The sequence below is a fragment of the Psittacula echo genome, assembly GCF_963264785.1.
Source record: "Psittacula echo genome assembly, chromosome: 1".
Taxonomy (NCBI): Eukaryota; Metazoa; Chordata; class Aves; order Psittaciformes; family Psittacidae; genus Psittacula; species Psittacula echo.
The window spans coordinates 131,892,352-131,913,691 of record NC_137735.1 but is presented as its reverse complement, the minus strand read 5'-3'; the positions used below and the strand labels follow the sequence as shown (position 1 = coordinate 131,913,691).

Sequence of the window (21,340 nt, the reverse complement as noted above, 5' to 3'; positions counted from 1 at the left end):
AATGGATCTTTAGTAACTGAGATTTTTCTGAAAGTAATGAAATGTTTTGACTCTTTTGTAAGGATGAACAATATGTATGTTTAATTCTCATTCTAGAAGATAAACTGGGAAAAAAAACCCAACTTAAATTATTAATTAAAATTAAGCAAAGTGCAAAAGCAAATTTTATTAAAAAAGTACAGAAATATCTTATCAGCTTTCATGTTACCAAGGGAGGTTTAAATTATGTAAGCATAGCTATTTTTCCCTTCATTTTCCCTAGTAAATTTCAATCCTCATATCTCCTATTAGCTTGCATTTGAAGATAATTGAGATTCTATTATCTATTAAAAAAAATAATTTTGAACAGCATGTGGATTGACTATGTTTCAGTGTATATGATTTTATTGTGATTTAATCTTTCTTTTCACATCTTTAAGATGCTATTTTTCAGTTCAAAATCAGTTGTAAAGATATTTTGGATGTTCATTGCTGAAACCATAAACCTTTCTCCTGCATATATAAGGAATTTCAACTGATATTCCATACTATGTCAAGGCAAGGGTTATGGCAACTCAGCCTCATTCCTGTTTTGCGGACATTCAGAGATGCCTCAGTCTCCCATTATTCCTTGAGGCATAATAGGTCAACAAGGAGATCTCAGCTGCCTTGAGAAGAAACTGTCCATTTCTCCCCCACGGAGAGCTGGAGACTGAATAGATAGAGAAATCTGCTTCGGCAACCCATGAAACACTATTGCTTAAGAGTGTTCAAGATAGTCCCAGTCAGACCTTCTGTTCCTTCAGCTGGTTGCACAAACTGGCTGAGATATATCTACAGTTAAGAATGGCCTCATAATTGGTTGGTATACCAGTTTTTAGCAGGCTAAATATTATTATTCTAGCTGCTCAGGATAGACATAACAAATTAAAAAAATGAAATAAAGGAAAAATAAATGTTCTTGCACTTAATATTAAAGCATGTTTTTTGCTTCTTTAAGCCATTACTTTTGTTCATGTGTTCAAAATTTTTCTCATATCCTTTATGTTTCCTACTTTTATGTCTTTTTAAGAATTTTAAATAAGACTCCAATGGGTGGTTATTATCTATTCTATTAGCTTTTAATGTAGGGTTCATGTACATATCTGCAAAATCCAGAATGAGACTAAATAATTGATTTTCCATAGTGGCATTTCCATCCTTCCTAGTTTCTTCACTGTTCTTGAATATTTTTTCAGTAATGAACTCACACTAATATCATCAAATGGTGAGTTAATAGAGGCTCATGTAATTTAATGTTAGCTGTCTAAAAATTTTATGTGCAGTCTAAACAGGTACAGAGGAATTCTACATCTTTGTATACTTAACCACGAAAGTTAGCCACTCAGAGATGGAAATACATCCTACCTGTCCAATGTATTACCTTTAAAAGTGTCCTTTAAAAGTGTCTCTTTCCATAGACCACAATAAAAATCTGAGGTAATTGGAGTCTTTATGTAAAGCTAGGTGTGACAACCTGTAAGCCTTAGTTAACAGTATTTTAAAGTAGGCCTTTTATCTTGTCAGTGTTTCATAATTTCTTTTGGCAAGAAAGAAACTTCCCAAGTGAATTTCTTATTATGCTATTGGCAAAGTTTTACTATTTTCCTATTATCTTTAAATAACTCTTTAAATTTTGTTTTATTTTTAATATAAGAAGTTACTTTCTCCAGCAAGCAGACAATGGCACTTTTTTTTTTTAATAAGCTTTCTTTATTTTTTTTCATATTTTTTAGATTACATGAAATGTACCTGGCACAGTCTTTTGATAATACTGGTCTTGTAGATGGTGTAAATCTGAAAAAAAATCTATTGTATTTAAAAACAACAGCTATGACTTATTATCACAAATGCATTGAAGTCTTATTGATTACTGAAGCAGATACTGAGTCATCTGTGATTTGACTGAGAACATTGTCTAACAAATTGGTCATTAATTGCTATTGAAAATCAATTCACTGAAATAATGGCTTAAAAGTATTGCTTAACGGTTTGTCATGATGGATATATACGAGTGACGATAAAATGCTTTAATTTCAACTGCAATTTATAAGTTATGTCTGGGCTGCCAATCACTTCTAATAGTCAGGGCATTCCTTCCAAAGGTCGGAAATCCTGTCAGCATTTTCACAAGTGGAAAGTAATTGAATTAACTGCAAAACACCAACATTATCCCTTTTCATGTGCACTGAAAAGAAAAAGATCCCATGTCTAAGAAATACCAAAACGTTTTAAGACAGAAGCAATTAGTGGTCATAACAGCAGACTGAGCCCTTTTAGGTTCTAAATGGCACGGGTCTCTCCACTACATTATATGAAGTAGCTAAAAATGTAGGCATTAACTAGCAAAAGAAAAAAAGCAGCAGGGGCCTAAACCTGTGTCGCAGGGAAGCCAAAAAGTTCTGTAATTGACTAGAAGAGGATTAAGACCTGCTCCTCAGTACATAATATATACAACCTGTATGTATATGTGTGTGTGTATATATATATATGCACACACTATCATACTACAATATAGTAAGTATATAGCCCAGTAAAACATAAAATCTTAGCAAGTTTATTGGAACTTGCATTAGTCATAATGAGCTAAGAAAATCCAGATGGAAAGATGCTAAATTTCCATAAGAACATTTATCTGTTGTCTAAATGTGATAAAGGGAGTACTTATCTCATTTTTGTCCTTTGGTAAAGGCACACAAGGCAATGATAATAAAATCTTTTAAGTCCACCTCCTGAGAGGATAACTGTGTGTTAACTCAGAACATAGCTAATACTTTAACACCATATTTAAGGGCTTTTGTAATGAATTCAGTGAGAATGAAACTAATGGCCAAACAAGTTACAAAATATTTGGTTATGAATATATTAATGCTTACTGACTTTTCATCAGACCTGAAGTGGTCATTCCATTCCATTTCATTTCATTCCATTCTGTTCTGTTTTGTTCTGTTCCTTTCTCTTCCAGTTCAAACAATCCAGTTATTTGTTTTAAGTTATTAGTGATCATGACTCCATGAAAATATTAACATACAGCCTGAGAAGCAGATCATCTTCCAGTTGTGCAAAGATGCTCTGGGTCTAATCTAAATTACTTCAAATAATTAATCATAGTTGAAAACAGAATGCTGATACCAAGAAAATAGTTCTATAAGGTAGGAAAACTAGAGCCAAACTGAAACAATCTGAAACAGAGGCTGTTAACTGTGTGTGGAGTGCACAGTTTACCTGAAGTTTCTGGAGGCACCTCTATCATATAAAAACTGAGTTGTTACCTCAACATTAAAGCTGCTACAGTTACCATTAGAATGACTCTTCATTTTACTTTCAAGGTCCTTCTCTGTGTGTGCAGAACTGCCCCAGATCCAGACTTTTTGTTGAAAATAACAGAGCAGCAAAAAATATGCAAATAATTTTTGGGGCTTTTCTGAACTGTTTTGCAGGTAGAGTTTTTATGCTTCACATTTTATACTGAAGCACTTTCATTTCATATCTAATTCATATGATTAAAAAGTCTATGAGTAGAGCTCTTACAAGCAGAATTTTTCCTTTTAACTTATCAGACAACAATCTATTTTCCAGTTATTAATATACCATGACCCCATTACCATGACAAAACCAGCATAAAGTGCACAAAGATATTAAAATACCCAAACAGGTATTTTTCTTGAAGGAACAACTTTGTTTCATTATGCAGTGAATTTATCAGTTTACAAAGCACTTTTGAATCGTTTGGTACAAAGTAGAATTAAGACTATAGCTTCTTATTACCAAAGCAAAAACATAAATAGGTTTATACCATTCTCCTGAAATTTTTATCCATAGGTTTGGATGAAAATATTTTTCTTACTGAAATCAATAGGAATTTGGCCCTGGATTCACTTGGCCACAATTTCACCTGCAAGTGAGGACTAAAAACGATTATGACTGTTTGTTTTGACCTCTTTCATTACACAAGGCATAAAATTTAATGAAGTAATTTCTGCAGCATGCCTAATAACTTCCTGATGACCCCAAGTACATGATATTAAAAAATATCCTGTTATAGCTGCTCCATCACTTTGGCTAGAAATTCTCCCAACAATTAATTATTCCCATTATTAAAAAAAAAAAAAAAAGGTCTACATAATTTCCTACCCAAATCTGTCTTATTATGTTTTCGTCTCTTATATTGCCTGTGTCTAAAAAAGATATATTACTCAATGCAGACATTTTTGGAAGCACTTGATGTGAATTTAAGAGAAACACTGCTTCTTTTTTTGCTTTAAATTTCTTTACATGGCCATTCAGGCATGGTGATGGGCAAGATGCCATTAGATATTTTCCTAATTAACACAATTTAGTCTCAGTTGAAGACATAAATGCTCTTTGAAGCAAAGATGGTAAAAACAGATTAAAAGAGCAAATTACACAAGTGAGTCAGATTAATTCTTAAAGCACAAGACAAGTCGTGTATGTCAAATAAACTGAGAGGCAGATGAGCCATAATGGTTCTTTTCAACAAAAGAAAGAAAAAAAGAACTATGCATTTTCAAGTAAAAAAAAGCAGCGTAAGACATAAATCCAGCGTTTCTGGCTGCACTGACCAAATCAACTTTACACATGGATATAAAGGGTAGAAAAATAATCACTACAATTTCTACTGCATCAAGTTAATAATGTTCATATGAGAGCCTGGATTCAAAATTTATATGACTTGTCTAAGTCCCTTGAGAGATTGTAGCATTCATAAATATTTTGCCCATTCAAATTGTCAAATATGTTAAAGGAGCTTACAAACCGGTGAGCAAGGACTTTTATTCAGTGCTTTTCAACTCCATTAGAGTCTATAAAAAGTTTGTCTGCATGGGTAAAAAGGGAAAAGAAAGGAAACCAGATGCTGAGAAAAATGTAAAGGGAAGTCGTCCTGTGTCTTGATGAAGCCAAGAAGTAGTGCTCGTTGACAGTGAAACTGTGATGTGACCTAGTACACCCATCATGCCACTCTAAAGAGTTCTGATATTTCTGATTATAATCTCTTTTTCATCACAAACTGAGGGCTTAGTTTTCTAACACATACTTCAGGACAATTTGTCTTTGTCACCTGTTCTTATTTTTCTAAAAAATAAACTCCCTATAAAGCTGTTTCAGACAGCAGAGATATGAAGGATTTGTTTACAAGTTTATAATCAGCAGCATATGAACTCTATACTGGGGATAAAGTTACACATAGTAACCTCTTGCCTCATTCATGAGGATCTAAAGTTTGGCCCATGATATAAAGTCTCAACATGAATGACCTTGTGAGCCATAATTAAAATTCCTTAAAACAAAGGTTTTCCAAAAGTTCTAATTGTTTGCAGCACTGGCGTGTGCAGCCTATGCTACTGGGATGCTTATTTATGTGAACTTCTGGTATCTGAATGCAGCAGAAAGTTGGGATGAAATGGAAAGATTATGTCAAGTTTTGCTACAGAATAACTCTTCATGCTTTTCTCTCATTAGTGTCAGTGTGTGTCAGCTTCTTTCTTACACCAAAAGAAAAAAAAAATAAATGTGTAATTACAGTTTTCTTTCCTTTACACTTTGAAAGTTGATGAAAATTTATCTTTGCATTAATGTAAATGAAAAATGTAAACTTGATAATTTTGTCTTAGTAAATCAACACAGAAGAGTTTCAGAAACTGTTCCTAAATGGAATTACATCTGTTGTAGTTTCAGGCAGGGTGGAGAGCCTTCTCTTTGGACACATTTTCATGTGTATTTATACTACAAACAGAAGCGTCTTTCTACTTTCTTAAGAAAGCTGAATGTTAAACTGCAAGCCTACTGCAGAGACTTTGGACTATGAATGAATGTATTTTCTTCCCTGTTTTCCCAAAAAAAGATTTTTCTCCCTTTGAAGAAGTATGGCCACTCCAACAGAGAAGCTGGCTGGAACATCAGTGCTGAGGAACAGAACCATGTTGTAATGGAAAACTTCATTATAGAAATGTAAATTTCTTACTATGAGGTTTTGATACTTAGAGGTACAGAAAACATATTAAGTAATGTACATAAATAACTGATGGTGGATTTCTGTTATATGTGTGAATAAGAATTTTCCCACAGTAGTTACTTCTTTTTTTTATTTAAGTGCAAACACATGAATGATAAAAACATACATTTCTGAAAAACTAGATAGAAAAGGTAGTGAAATACTGAATACATATTGTGCACTAGTTAGTGAAAGAAAACTCCATACAACAGATGCATAAGATTATAACTGAGCAAATGCAGTGCAGTGCTAACCCACAGCATAGGAAGAATTACTGCTAGAGCTTTTATGAGAATTGTATATTTAAACAAGAATGAATCTTTATAAATAAAAAATTTAGAAGTATGTGTGTATGCATGTATACATACATATCTATGTATATATGTATAAAGACACACATTAAAGTGTGTATGTGTACACTCATATTCACACTATATCAATATACATATAAACACAATTGCAAACACTGTAATCTTAACGTATCAGAATACGAGATCACAGAAAAAGTAAGCTGCCAACTATTTCACCTTTATATAATGCCAAGGTGTTACTCTTTTAAATGTGCACCTGGATTCCAGTGACTCACTTGGTCCTGGCAAAGTTCTCACTGAACTTCAAGAGCACCAAATTATCACTTAAAAAGTTAGATTTTATTAATTCAAGGATACAGGTTCTTCCTATTTTACTAGAAATACTACTGAAGCTTTAGGGGCTTTTATAAAAATTCTTCTGGCATATCACTGAAGTTTTAATGCTTGAAAGTCTGTTAGGTCCAGTTCTTAGCTGTGTTGCTCAGACTGCGATTACAGCAAGATCGAGCAAAGGCTAAAGTGCATTTCCTCAGTCTTGATTTAAAAGCAGCAAATCAGGTGTACAAAAGAATAAGGCACTGGACCTGGGAAGCACAAGGTGTTGCATATTTTGCTTCTTTTATGAAGGCAGCTATTCAGTAAGGCAAAGAAAAATGTTGGCAGTTTTCTTTTGTAGGTGTATGCTTTGATTCATATGAACATCCCTATTCAGAACACTAGTTAAGTATAATTACCATCGTAAGGAGGAATGAATTAATATCGAGCTGAAGGGATTTATCATGGATAACTGTGGGACTGAAATGAATTTCCTCTGTAGATATAGTCACAGAAAGGTTAACATGTTATCTCTGTTAAAACATTTGAGTGTTATTGTATTTCAACATATCCTGAAATACAGGCACACTTGAATTTCTCCACTAGAGTGAAGTTGTGGAAAAAAATATTTCTCAGAATTCCTCAGAATCTCAGTATTCCTCAGAAACACCCAGCTGTACTGATGCTAAATGTGCGTTTAAAACTTAGTTTCAGCTGGCAGGTGTCTGTCAGTGAGGCTGTAAGCCTTTTTGGAGTGATAAACCACACCTTTATATCAATATTGTGATGTGTACAGTTGTAGTTGCACTTCTTACTGTGAAATTCATAATGAATACAATGGAAGGAATGAAGCAGAATCATGACCTCAGATTTTCTAATGACTTCACCAGTTACATCAGATGCCCTCAACTCAAGTTGAAATCACACAAAACCAGAAACATCATTAAGAAGTTACTATTTGCAAACCCATAATTATATACTCAAGTTCTCAGTGCTCGCTTTGTGTTGAACTAGATTTTGCCTTTATGTTCACTCCAAGTAGGAGGCTGCATGTAACTCCTGGGTAGCCCAGGGAAACACTGTGACTCATAGACATCCCTTTGAGTCATAATTTCTTCTTTGCTTCCTCCTTGCTCCCACAGCCTTTCCATTTGCTTGTGGTCTACTGTCCCACCTCCATGCCAGTTCAGCTACATTGGCCAGCAAACGAAGGAACAGAGCCAATGACAGAGTTAATTCCCTGTTAACACCTTGTTACCTGGGCTAGGCAGGCAGCAGAGCCAGCTCAATGCTCCAAGCAGACCTGCCAGTCTGGGAAGCTCATGAAGGAACACAGTGTTTGTGGTTTTCTAGTTTTTACCCTTCAGTGTGGGCATTTAGCTCTTATTCTTAATCTAATCATTTTCACTAAGACCACGGCAGAAAGCCTTGAAGAAACTCTAAGCTTCACATGCATTTCAGGGATCCAAGAAGTAAAAACATTACTGATATATAAATAAACAAACATAGCTAGCTACTGGTAACAAGTTTCCCAGGGACTGACATTGGCTTTCAGGGATCCAGACTGAAGAAAACTTAAGTGTCCAGGCATTCTTTTATTTATCTACTCTTGGTTTTCCCTCATTTTTCAGCAAAACCAAACTTATTTTTCCAGAACCAGGCCTGTGAAAGCTGAAAATCTTCAAAGTAATGAAATTTAATTTCTGAATCACCAAGCCCCAGTCTGAATCAGTTAGCAGATAAGTAGGATCTGCCTCTCTGAGACTCATACTTTCAAGGCAAATGCTGATTTTTAAGGTTCCGAGAATAACCTGTTAGAACACCTTAAGAATATATTGACATTTTTGCACACTTTTAAATGACTGGGCTCCTGTTCAGAATTTAAAGTAGGAATTGATATGAAATGCAATGCAGGGTCACAACAGTCACAGAGAAAGCTAAATTCAGTGCTACAGTACAGATTATACATGCAGTTTTTACTAGCTGTGTAATAAAATTCTTCAATGAAGTTAACAGTGAAAACAGTAGTTAGAATCTAGTTTGAAATACTTCAAGTTGATAAGCAGATAACTGGCTAAATATGTGAAGAACTTCAGGTTCTGTATGTCCAGAATCTCCTTAGCCAGGGTATTGCTGTAGCTTTCAGGTTACCATATGCTCGCCTTACTTTTACTTGTATCCTGCCTTTAATAACTCAAATAGGAGATAGCTGCAATGGGAGGAGAGGCAAAAGTCCTCAACATAGCATCAAAAGTCTCCAGTGGAGGTGAAGGGCAAAGGGTTGAACTGTCATCAGCCAAGGAAGGAAGTTGAGTTTAGACCTCTCATATCTCCAATAAAAAAGTGTTCTACCTATTAAGTTACATCGAAATGAAGGTATGTCAAGAAAGAAAACTTGAGATCTCTTATTTTGAAAGTAAATGTTTACCTTTAAAATGTAAGAAGGTTCATAGTCTTGTCTTTCAGATATCTGAAACCATTAGTTACCTGAAGACTGATATGAAAACATTGGCCTTTTTTGCTATTGACTAACACACTGCAACTTTTTAGTTTGTTTCTCACTTTAAATAGTATATTTGGCAACATACTGGCTGCTTTCAGTCTACTAAGATACATAACTTACACATGTGAAGGGAGACTGTGCCCCAAAACAGGGCAGAGGGCAAGAGTCTCAATTGAGCAGTGGAGCAGCATAATTTGTATTGAATCAGCCAATACCTTGAGAGAGCTTCTTTTTTTTGTTATTGTGGTTTTTTTTTTCTGGTTCATTCTCTCATATCTTACACTGGAGAGATAGTAGTATACGTAATTTGTTCAATTTTTGTTCAATTTACATTATAAAAGTGAAGCAGAATTTAACTTCTCTTTTGTTCTCATATTGTTTCATATCTGTTTAAATACCTTCTAAAATCAAGCTTTTATTGGTTGCTGGCCCTAATGAGACATTTTTTCATGAAAGAGAGAATAGATATAGCAAAAGGAAATTCATCCTATAGTTATTTAATAATAATGCTGTGTACTGTAGAATAGTTCCACTTTATTACTTTCTGGCCAGTTGCTTTCCAAGATTATGGCCATTATGATAAAAGTTTCCACAGTTCATCTCTCCTTAACTGTAAAATTTTTCTGATTGGTAGCAATGCTGATGAGGAAGTAAGCAAAATATATAAACAGACGAAAAACCCCAAATGGTATACAACCTTCTATGTCCATTTTTATGTAAAACTGCTGATGAAATAACTGGTAAAGAAAATATTATACATTTTAGAATTGTTGGTTTGTTTGGGTTTTTTTTTAATAACACTTTATGAATTGCAAATCAAAGTAAATCTGAATAACAGCAACTGAATAATTTTTTAATTATCAACCTTGGAACTGGGCAGAGACACCATAAAATGACTCTCTTCAATAACTTTAATACAATTCTTAAAGATGCCTTTGCTGGCAAAGCATGTATATTTTGCAAACTGAAAATGGTTCTGTTTCAATGAATTTATATATCTAGAAAATATTTCTATAAGAAACATACAAGCTTAACTAAGTATGGCTGATTGTTATTGGAACATGGAGAATTCCATGGAGTTGGGGCAATGTGGGAGAAGAATTTGTTGGGCTGCAAAAGTGCCTTAGCAAAGAAGGGATACAAGGAACATGACTGGGGTACAAGATTCTCAAGTTCTCAAGATGTTGGTGATCTTTCCAATGTTGACTGTTGGCAATCTCTTGTTTAGATGATGAGTAGTTCTCTAAATTTTAAAATTGTTGATGACAAGGAGAACTCATAAGTCCAAGACTTTGCATGGAACCATTTCACTCCAGGGTTTAGCTTAACTGGCATTATTCAAAGGTCTCACTGAAAATAGTGTTTATCATAGACATAAAGTTAGCATATTAAGAAAATACATCAAAATGTTGACAAGAATTCCTTCCTTAGCATGAATAACACACCACGTTTGTTAACTTGTAGCAGGGTTTCTGACAATGCAAAACCAAACTTAAGGTCAACTTTAGGCCTCAGGTAAGATGAAGATTGAAATTATCTAACAAAACAATATACCTATTCTCATTTTCATACATCACAGTATTTTGACTATGTTAAAATATCAAGGCAAAAAATAATAGTAGGTAGACACTCACCTCTAGAGAATGTTTTTATTTTTCTTTTTGGATTTGGTTAGACAGAGCCTTGGGTGACATGGTCTAGTGTGAAACGCCCCTGCCCATGGCAGGGAGGTTGGAACTAGATGACCTTAAGGTCCTTTCCAACCCAAACCATTCTATGATTCTGTGATTCTATGATCTTTTGCTTTACAACACATCACACAGATATGAAGGGAACAGAAGGGTGATATGCAAGAATACAGATCAGTATATAGACTGATGATAAAAACATAAGTTTCTGGTGTCTCTGCCAATCCACAATTCTGTTGCAAGCAGTGAAATAAGATTAAAACATGAGATTCTTATTTATAAAAGTGAGTGTTATATTTAAGAACCAAGCAAGAATATGAAAACATCTCTTAAAAATGTCATAATTAACTATGTTCAAACTGAGTTAATAAACTGCTAGCTTTGCTTCCTTATCATTCTAGTTTCCATAGAAATTAAATTAATTTCAGCTAAATGCTAGCAAACAATATATGGGTTTGACCACCCAATAGTAACACCATGATTAGTGGATTCTTGGTGGCAAGAAAAGCTTTAAGAGTTAATTAGTTGCTGTCTGAATGCTCTTTTTTCAAACAGAAGTGCCTTTACAGAGCTGATTATAAGGTAAAGAGAAAACAGGATATAGCCTGTTAGAAATGAATGGCTCAAAAGTCAATGTGGATGTCAAATGGATGTCTCCAAGAAATTACAGACATGTCTGCCATTCACCATACATGTGGATATGTCTTCTGTGCTGTGTAATTACAAATTCATAAGCTACATTTTTAACACTATTTTCTTGTGTAAATCACAGTACCATTCATGTCTGTGCAGCAGTATATGCTGCAGATAAATAATTGTTTTTTCAGTATGACTAAATCAATATAAGTAAAGAATTTGATCTATGCATGTAAAAACTGAACTAAATGTTCAGAAGAATAGAATTTTAGAGTTAAGTTTTACTAGATGTCAAGATTACAAACATGAGAGCCATCTGATTAAATCCTATGGATGTTGCCAGAAGAATAGCAAACTGTTCTAATACTTATTTTTGCAGCAACTACAGGCAGTATATGGATATGCAAGCAAAATTGAGTTTAATACTACAGATATTTTCAGACAGAAGCCAAGCTGTGCTCCCTGGGAACAGAAAAATTTTGCTTTGGATTTGTACAAATGTCATACTAATCTCACTTACACCCAGAAAAGATAAAGGCAATAATAACATTAAAAATGTTAATAACTGAAGACATATAGATATGCCAGACTATTGTAATTCAACTAATCTTAGAAAAGCATTTGTTTGTGCTTTAAATTGCTATGTTTATGCCAATGTTATACAAAACTCTTTCACGGACACCCCCTTGTCGTGGGGAAAGAGCTTGTGTGCCCTTGTGACGTTGAGAGCTATGCTGGTGTTGGCACATGCCTCTGGTAGGGTCTCCTATGCCAGACAGATCTCAACTGAAGGGTCAGACAAAGTGTGTCCATGGGCAGGATGGGCTCATTAGCCTTTGAGCAACCATCCTAGGAGAAGGACAACTCTAACATCAAACCGGGGCAGATGGAGCTCGTTTAGCCCTGTACGGCCATCCATCTAAGAGAAGGATACTCTAACCAAACCTACAACCTGAAGACTTTGCTGTCACCGTCCAAGCTCGCTAGGCCCTGGCAGATAAACCTCAGGTGTAAAGGGTGGGGACAGTTCTGCGCATGCTGCGCCTCACCTAAAAAATCCACTCCGCAGGCCCGAAAGGTTTACCCACACTTGCAAAGCCCTGTAGTGACAGGCAAGGGACGTAACGGCAGGTGGTAAGGTGCACTGTAAGTCACAGACCCAACCCTGCATGCAGGCGGTTCAGGACACTGGTCGCTCAAGACTGACCCTGGAGATGACAATCTTGTTCGGCAGCATCCTGAATGACCAAGCAGACTTTTTTCCAAGGAGAGCACTGCTTGTTCCGCATGGAGAGAGGCCTAGAAAAGGTGGCCTAACCAAAGCTCATCTCCCACTCCATCTGGTTGACTAGCCACGACCAACGGGCGTCTTCTGTTGCGGTCGATTAAAGACAAAGAGACAAAGGCATACACCTGCCTCCAAAGGTGTTCAAATTGACACTCGCATGTTGGAACATCAGAACCATACTTGATACAGCAAACAGTGGGCGTCCTGAGCACCTTTCTGCACTAATTGCCCATGAACTGTCATGACTCAACATCGATATTGCTGCTCTCAGTGAAGTTAGCCTTCATGAGGAAGGTAGCCTTAAAGAACTTGGTGCCAGCTATACACTCTACTGGTCAGGCAAATCCAAAACCGAAAGTCATCTTTCTGGAGTTGGCTTCATGATTAAAAACTCCATCATCTCTAAGCTTGAAAATTTGCCAATAGGTCATTCTGATCGTATTATCTCCTTACGTCTTCCACTACACAATAAGCAACATGTTGTTCTTTTCAGCATATATGCTCCAACTCTGCAAGCTGACCCTGCAGAAAAAGACAAATTCTACTCTGGCCTGCGTTGTCACCTCACTCAAAAGGTTCCTATAGATGATAAGATCACAATTCTTGATGACTTCAATGCCCGAGTATGTAAGAACTTTGAAGCCTGGAAAGGAATACTAGGCAAGCACGGTGTTGGTAGCTGCAATGATAATGGTCGCCTCTTGCTAGAGTTTTGTGCAGAGCAGCAGCTTACCATCACCAACACTATTTTCCAGCAGAAAGACAGCCTGAAGACAACCTGGATGCATCCTTGATCTGAACATTGGCATCTTATTGATTATGTCTTAGTACACCAGAGAAATATTTGTGATGTCTGTCACACCCGAGTGATGCCTAGTGCAGAATGTCAAACAGACCACTGCCTCGTGCGTTGCAAACTTAACCTCCACTTCAAGCCCAAACCTAAGAGGGGCGGCATTCCGAGGAGGAGGCTCAATGTTAATAGTCTTCAAATAGCTGCAGTGAGGGACAGCTTTCAGGCTAACCTTCAAACTAGGCTTGAAGACCATCTTACAGATTCTCCTCCTGAAGTGCTTTGGCAACATATTAAAAATAGCATCCTGCAGTCCTCTGTAGAATCCTTTGGGTTTTCCTTAAAAAAAACCAAAGACTGGTTTGACAATAACAATCAGGAAGTCCAGGAATTGCTGACAAAGAAGAGATCTGCCCATCAAGCACACATCGCTCAGCCATTTTGCCATGTAAGAAAAGCAGCCTTTCATCTTGCATGTAGTAAACTCCAACAGAAACTTCGAGATGTCCAGAAAAAGTGGTGGCTCAACCTAGCAGAAAAGACTCAATTTTGTGACCACAGAGGATTCTATAAGGCCCTGAAAGCAGTGTATGGACCCACATTTCAGGTTCAAAGCCCCTTACTTAGTGCAGATGGCCAAACGCTTCTTACAGATAAAAGCTCCATCCTGAATCGTTGGTCTGAACATTTTCAAACACTCTTTAGTGCTAACCGTGTAGTCCAAGGCAAAGGAACCCAACACATTTTACAACATCCAGTGAAAAATGAATTACCATGAGAGAGACTCTTAAAGCTATACAGCAGCTGAAAACAGGCAAGGCAGCTGGGGTCGACGGAATCCCACCCGAAATCTGGAAGCATGGAGGCCAAGCACTTCATGCTAAATTTCAAGAGCTAGTTGTGCACTGTTGGGAACAAGATAAACTACCATCAGATTTTCGTGATGCAATCTTCATCACTCTGTATAAGAAAAAAGGTGTAAAGTCAGACTGCTCAAGCTACCGAGGTATAACTCTGCTCTTCATTGCTGGAAAAATTCTTGCAAGAATATTTTTGAACAAATTAGTACCTGCTATCACAGAAAAACTTCTACCTGAGAGTCAGTGTGGTTTTAGAGCTAATAGAAGTACCACAGACATGGTATTTGTTCTCAGACAACTGCAAGAAAAGTGTAGAGAACAGAATAAGGGGCTCTATGTAACTTTCATTGACCTCACCAAAGCTTTTGACACTGTGAGCAGAAAAGGCCTGTGGCTGATCTTGGAATGATTAGGTTGTCCCCCCAAGTTCCTCAAAATGATTATTCTGTTACATGAGGATCAGCAAGGCCAAGTCAGATATGGCGATGCACTCTCTGAGCCCTTCCCAATAACCAATGGTGTGAAACAAAGTTGCGTTCTTGCACCAACTTTATTCACAATCTTCTTCAGCATGATGCTCCAAAGGGCTACTGTAGACCTCGATGAACAAAATGGCATTTATATTCGATATCATACCAATGGGAGCCTATTCAATCTAAGGCGACTGAAGGCCCACACTAAGACCCTAAATCATCTTGTCCGTGAACTGCTTTTTGCTGATGATGCTGCCCTTGTTATCCACACAGAAGCAGCTCTGTAGTGCTTAACATCTTGCTTTGCGGAGGCAGCTGAGCTTTTTGGGCTGGAAGTAAGCTTGAAGAAGACAGAAGTTGTCTACCAAACCACACCTCAAGAAGATTATCATCATCCCCACATTACCATTGGTGAGTCAGAGCTTAAGTCAGTTCAGCAGTTCAGCTATCTGGGAAGCATTATTTCCTCGGATGCCACTATCAACAAAGAGAAAGACAACAGAATAGCAAAGGCGCATAGAGCCTTCGGAAAACTCCATAAAAGAGTCTGGTGCAATAAAGACCTGAAGAAAAGTACAAAGATTAGTGACTATAGAGCCATTGTATTGTCTACTCTTTTATATGGGTCTGAATCATGGGTTATCTACCGCCATCACCTGCGACTCCTCGAACACTTCCATCAGCGCTGCCTCCGCACAATTCTAAACATCTATTGGACTGACTATGTGTCAAATGTTACTGTCCTTGAACAGGCAGGGGTCACTAGTATAGAGGCCTTATTGCTGCAATCACAGATGCGCTGGGCAGGGCACATCTCTAGGATGAAGGATCATTGCCTCCCTAAGATTGTGTTTTACGGTGAACTTGCCATCGGTTACCGCAAGAGAAGTGCCCCAGAGATATAAAGACTCCCTGAAACAATACCTCAGCCTTGGCCATATTGATTACCACCAGTGGTCCACCTTGGCCTCCAATCGGGAGACTTGGAGACACACTGTACATAACGCCGTTGTCTCCTTTAAGAGCACACGCAGAATTAGTCTCGAGGAGAAAAGACAACATAGAAAGAATTGCGCCCCACCTATACCACCCAAGGAGAGCTTTCACTGTGCTCTTTGCATCCAGATTTGCCTATCCCACATTGGCCTTTTTAGTCATCAACGCACTTGTAGTAAGCGTGGGTAAAGCCCTTCCCAAATCTTTGTTCACGAAGTCAAGCCATGATGATATACAAAACTGATATAAAATTTAAAATATAAATTTAAATATATATAAAATATTTTAGGGAGAATAATAAACAAAAGCTATGCTAGATTATATTGCCAGATAGTCATTTTCATAGCCATCTTTTAATAATTCACCCTTTTCTTACAATAACTTTTTATATTTTTCTCAGAATAAAACAATGAAATGATGTTAAACTGTTAGATGTGTAGCAAAAATTTATAATTACACTTAAAATAATAAAAAATCGACTAGTTTATTCAAAGAGTTAAGAAATCTCACTTGAACATCACCTGGTTTTCTCCTCTTCGAAGACAAGTGTATTTCAAAGGGCTACATTACATATAATTTTAGAAATACATGGATGTTTTCAGAAATTATCCATTAGGAGAATTCAATAGTTAATGGTAGGATTTTCAAAAGGATTTGAGTGGATTAGATAACAACTTGGCCACTGAAATCCCAAAGCTTTCATTGAAAATGGTAGCTTAATATGAAAGAATCAATAACAAAGTTGCACATACAGTCACTGATTAATGTTGTACCGTACTGAGTTATAGTAGAATCGAACTAAACTAGAATCTGAGCATGAACAGAAACAGCTTTAAAAATGCAAGTCACCAATAGGAAAAGCAGTCTAGTGTTTAAATCAAAATAAATGTCTAAATTAAAGAAAACTATATTTTGCTTTCAGGTTACATTTGCTTGAAAAGAAAAATGCTAATTTAGGTTTTTTTGATTTTTTTTTTTTTTCTGTAGAAAATACATTTTTTATTTGCCTAGAGAAGCTGTAGATTCCCCATCCCTGACAGTGTTGAAGGCCAAGTTGGACAGAGCTTTGAGCAACCTGGTATAATGGAAGGTGTCCCTGCCCATGACAGTGGGGTTAAACTAGACGATGTTTAAGGTTTCTTCCAGCAGAAACCATTCTGTGATTCTATGATGATTTTTAATGAAGCAAAAAAAAATTCTATGGCAAATTGCACTTCTTATATATTTCCATCAAAAAACCCTTTCCACAAATAATTGCAAAATCAATTCACATTAATCTTTTTTTGAAGCAGTAAGTCAGTAGGGAGAAGTCTATTAGCACAGTTATCAGTAATGCAAATGGATTGAGTGGAATCACTTGTTAAAATTTTATGATATTCCAAACATGGCACCTTAAATGTTGTGCTTGTAGTTATGTGTCTGTATATGTAAGACATTAATTTAGTACATAATTGGGAATGATGCTAAAAATTTTGAAGTGGATCTCATGAAGCTCTTTATTTGTTATATCAAGTCACATTAATGCTTTCTGAAAACTGAATGTATGCAGAGTCCCCATATTTATCCAAACTATTAAAGTGACAGCTGCTTCTCTCAATTTAAAACTAATTACTCATTATTAAATGTCTCTGAGTATGTTAATGAAACATACTTACATATGTTTCTAAAAAAATCTTATCCTAGAAGTCTCTTTTCAAAGACAGGAACACTGCTGAATCTATACTTCTCTAACTCTGTAAGTTCTTTTGCTTTTAATAAAAGCAATATGATGTGATTTAAGTTGTTAGTGTGTTTTCTAAAACAGCAAAGTCCATTAAAATCAGAGAAAACATTATGCCATACATAACAGAGTATCTTTTTCAACTAGAATGATTCTTTTTCCCTAAGGATGGAAAAAATATGCTGTGGTTAAATAGGATAGAACTTCCTACATTTTTTTTCTTTTTAAATTCAGGCATGAAGTAGCAGCTAAAATGATATATTTCATACGTTTGTTCAAAGTTCAATAAAAAAAAGTGCATTAGATGAAAATTGAACATAATAATGGAAGGGTATCAGAACTGCCTTTATAAACGAGGAGTCTATTGACAGTGAAATTGCACTAAGCCTGGACATGCATATGCATTCAGCAGAGCTGGACTGAATTATGCCAAATAAGAAATGTCCTCAAAATTTGAAGGATATAAAAGAATATTATAACAATTTATCCTAACTCTGTGTGCACAGTACAGGCTGTATGATTTCAATAGTCCGAGATATGAAGACTCTTTCTTGTAACAGAGATATTCTTAGAGGAAATGCCATATTATAGGCACTGCTAGATTAAATATTTGGTTTTAGACATATATGTTTATTGAGAAAACTAACTTTATTTAACTAATATATATGTATATAACATTATTTAACCAATTTATCTATAATGAGAGCCCAAAGACAGAATTATTTCCTCATACCAGTTAACAAAACCTAACTAAAAGTATGCAGTTGAATTTCCACCTATATCAATTAGTGAGGTCAGTTTTCAACACCTACCTAAACACTGCTAGCCATGCAAAATTATACATCAATATCCGTCAAGAAAACCAGAAAGTCTAGATTATGAGACTTTTAAATTTCATGCCTCTAATTTGGCCCCAGTAACTCTGATAAAGAATCTTCCAGGTAGGTAGTAGGATTTCCTAACTGTTGTTTAGGTAGTTCCACCTAAACTGGGAGACAGATGAGTTTGCAGCTCTTTCTTTTCTCATGCTTGTTCAACATCCAACACAATGGAGAGTTGATATTTACTTCACTGGCTCAAGTTATTAGTAAACTTAGGGAATAAATCATTCCCTTTTGAATTCATGAGAAAGGGCAAAAACTGAGTGGAAACGATAAGCAGAACACTGTGCTTGGTAGCCAGGTGTGATGATTGCCTTTGTACACAAGAGCTTGAAAATGTCAAGCAGATGCTAGCCTTTAGGAGAGCTTGTTCCTAGTCACAGACAAAGCAAAGGTCTGTACTGGCACATGCAAAACCTTTTTTGAGCCTGTTTAGTAGTACTGCATGCCTGTCACCCTCTTCCCTTCCTACTTTCTGGCTGAATATATGCTTTGCTGAGGTAAAGAATGAAAACAAAAAGCTAATCCATACTGACACATATAGTATGACTTGCTTCCTTGCAGTCCTTCCTTTTCACACCTGTTTTGTACTTAAAGAGAGAGTGACTAGAACTTCTTCGAGCAATTGAATCTGAAGAAAAGTTAATGTGACAGGGAGTATGCTTCCAACTGTTCATTCTTCCAACTGGTCTTTTAAAATTCTTATCTTGGCCAGGATGATGGGTAATTTTTATAAAAAATATGTTCATTTCTGTGCAGAAAAATATCTCCTATGCTCTAATTCAGTTGATTATGTTTTGAATATCTTCCTTTTAAAATAAATCCTGTAATGGTTTTGTTTTTATTGGGGAAATGGGCTTCCACTTAGTTATCATCCATCATTGCAGATGTGTGCTGGCAAGGAAGCTGCACAGATGCAAAGCAATAGAATTGATATAGATCCACTGGAGCTGTGGCTGATACATCAATTTACACTGAATGTAAGTGGTATTGTAAATTGCAAGGGATTTACAATTTTGATGTAATTTAATTTGCACTGAGTGGCAATGGTAGCTAGTTTGATTATATTAAAATTGAGTACTGGGATATCCCACTAGCTGGCATAATTGGTGAAAGTGTAAGTAGAAACTTATGTACATGTAGTATAACAAAGAAAATTTTAATTCCTGGATTACTCAGTATCCCAAATGCAAAAACTATTCTTTCAGAGAGATGAAAAGTGTGGTGCTTTTGAAATATTTGCTTCATAAGTGTGTAGTCACCCCAGGAAAAAAGGTGTTTGAAGTGTGATAATCGAAATGCCAGGTGTATTTTGCAGAATAGCATTAATTAAAGAATAAAATGATCATCATTGTCATCACCAGAACTTATTCCTACTGTACTGCTACAAAGTTTACATTGATTTATCATGCAGAAGTTGTGAAACTGTGTTTTTACCGATGCATAGAGCCAATCGTTAAGCCAGATGACACAACATGTCTCAGACTCCTCGGGTTTATCTTCTATAGAAAGGTTATAGAAACAGCCTTAATAATAACAGGGTTATTATTGCACACTTGCCCAAACATCTTTTTACAATCAATCACTTCAAGATGTACAGGCTGGGACGAGACATATTCTTATTGAAAAAATTGCTGCTGTAAACTGGGTTGTGCAATTTCCTAAGCAAACTCTTCCAATACTGACACTGACTTTCTGCTCTGGAGGCCCCAGTTCTGGATGATCATGTTAAAGATTACTGGTATTACAAGCTTTTTTGTTAAAACAAAATTCATCTACTCAATTAAATACACTGAGTGGGAGAAAACTGGACAGCCTTTTTTAACTATGAACATCACGTTCTCTCTGAATAATCACTATTTATCACTGCAGGCGAACAACAGAACTTCCTCCTGGTGAAAGACACATGTTATTTCAATATATAGGGTGAAAAAAATATTGTTCCACAAGATGTGTATAGGAATGATTAACTGTCTAGCTGATCCATAGTGAAGTAGAAAACTATATCCTTGACTTAATCAATAGTCCGGGAAACTGGCTATACTCTATGGATTTACTCACTAGTAAGCTGGAGCACCAGGGATCTCTGCTTCTCAATCACATGCAGTGAATGGCAATTGTTACACTCCGTACAAGCTTTCAATGTCCCACAAGCTGCTAAAAATTGGTCTTGAAGAGAAAATTGAAAACATGAGATTTGTTGCTTAAGTCGCAGCATGCTCTACAGCGTCTTTTGAAAGTCTGGATTTACTGGTGGGAGAAGGACAAAGTGGTTAATGGCTCTTCCTGTCAGGGTGAACTACAAAGCTAAGATATGCTAACCTTCATATTATAACAGTTCATCTATTTCCCAGACAGTCCCATAGGATTAAGGAATCTGGCTTTAGAACTTCAAGTGGTATTAAAATGGCAAGGAAGCCTTATTTAAACACCAAGGTATATTGAAATATTGTATTTAGCTATACAAAGATTACAAATAATTGAGACTTTGCATCTCTTAATATAGTCACAAAATTAGCAAGCAATTTATAAAGCTACTTATTGAGAACAAGAAAATAGCAATCATATTATGCCTTACAAGTACCAAAGAACATACTGCAAAATACAATAGTTAATAAAGACAACAAGCATATTTAATGAATTATGAAATCCAAAGCAATACAAGAAGCAAATAATAAATGGCAAGGTGTTCAAATCAGAACCTATGGAGTATATGGACTTTTTCCCTACAGATCATGGACATACTCTAAAAAGTGAGAATAATTTTTATGATAAGATTATTTTATATCTGTAATATTGTTACATCTTTCAAAAAGAAACAGTACTAACTTAACCTAAAACTTAT

General features: G+C 36.0%; 1 protein-coding gene across 1 annotated transcript in view; it reads right to left on the bottom strand.

The window, feature by feature from the left end:
* SEMA3E (semaphorin 3E) overlaps positions 1-21,340 on the bottom strand; it is a gene marked incomplete at its 3' end in the record, with an annotated part of 147,344 nt that overhangs the window by 106,035 nt on the left and 19,969 nt on the right. The gene's annotated exons all lie outside the window — the stretch shown is intronic.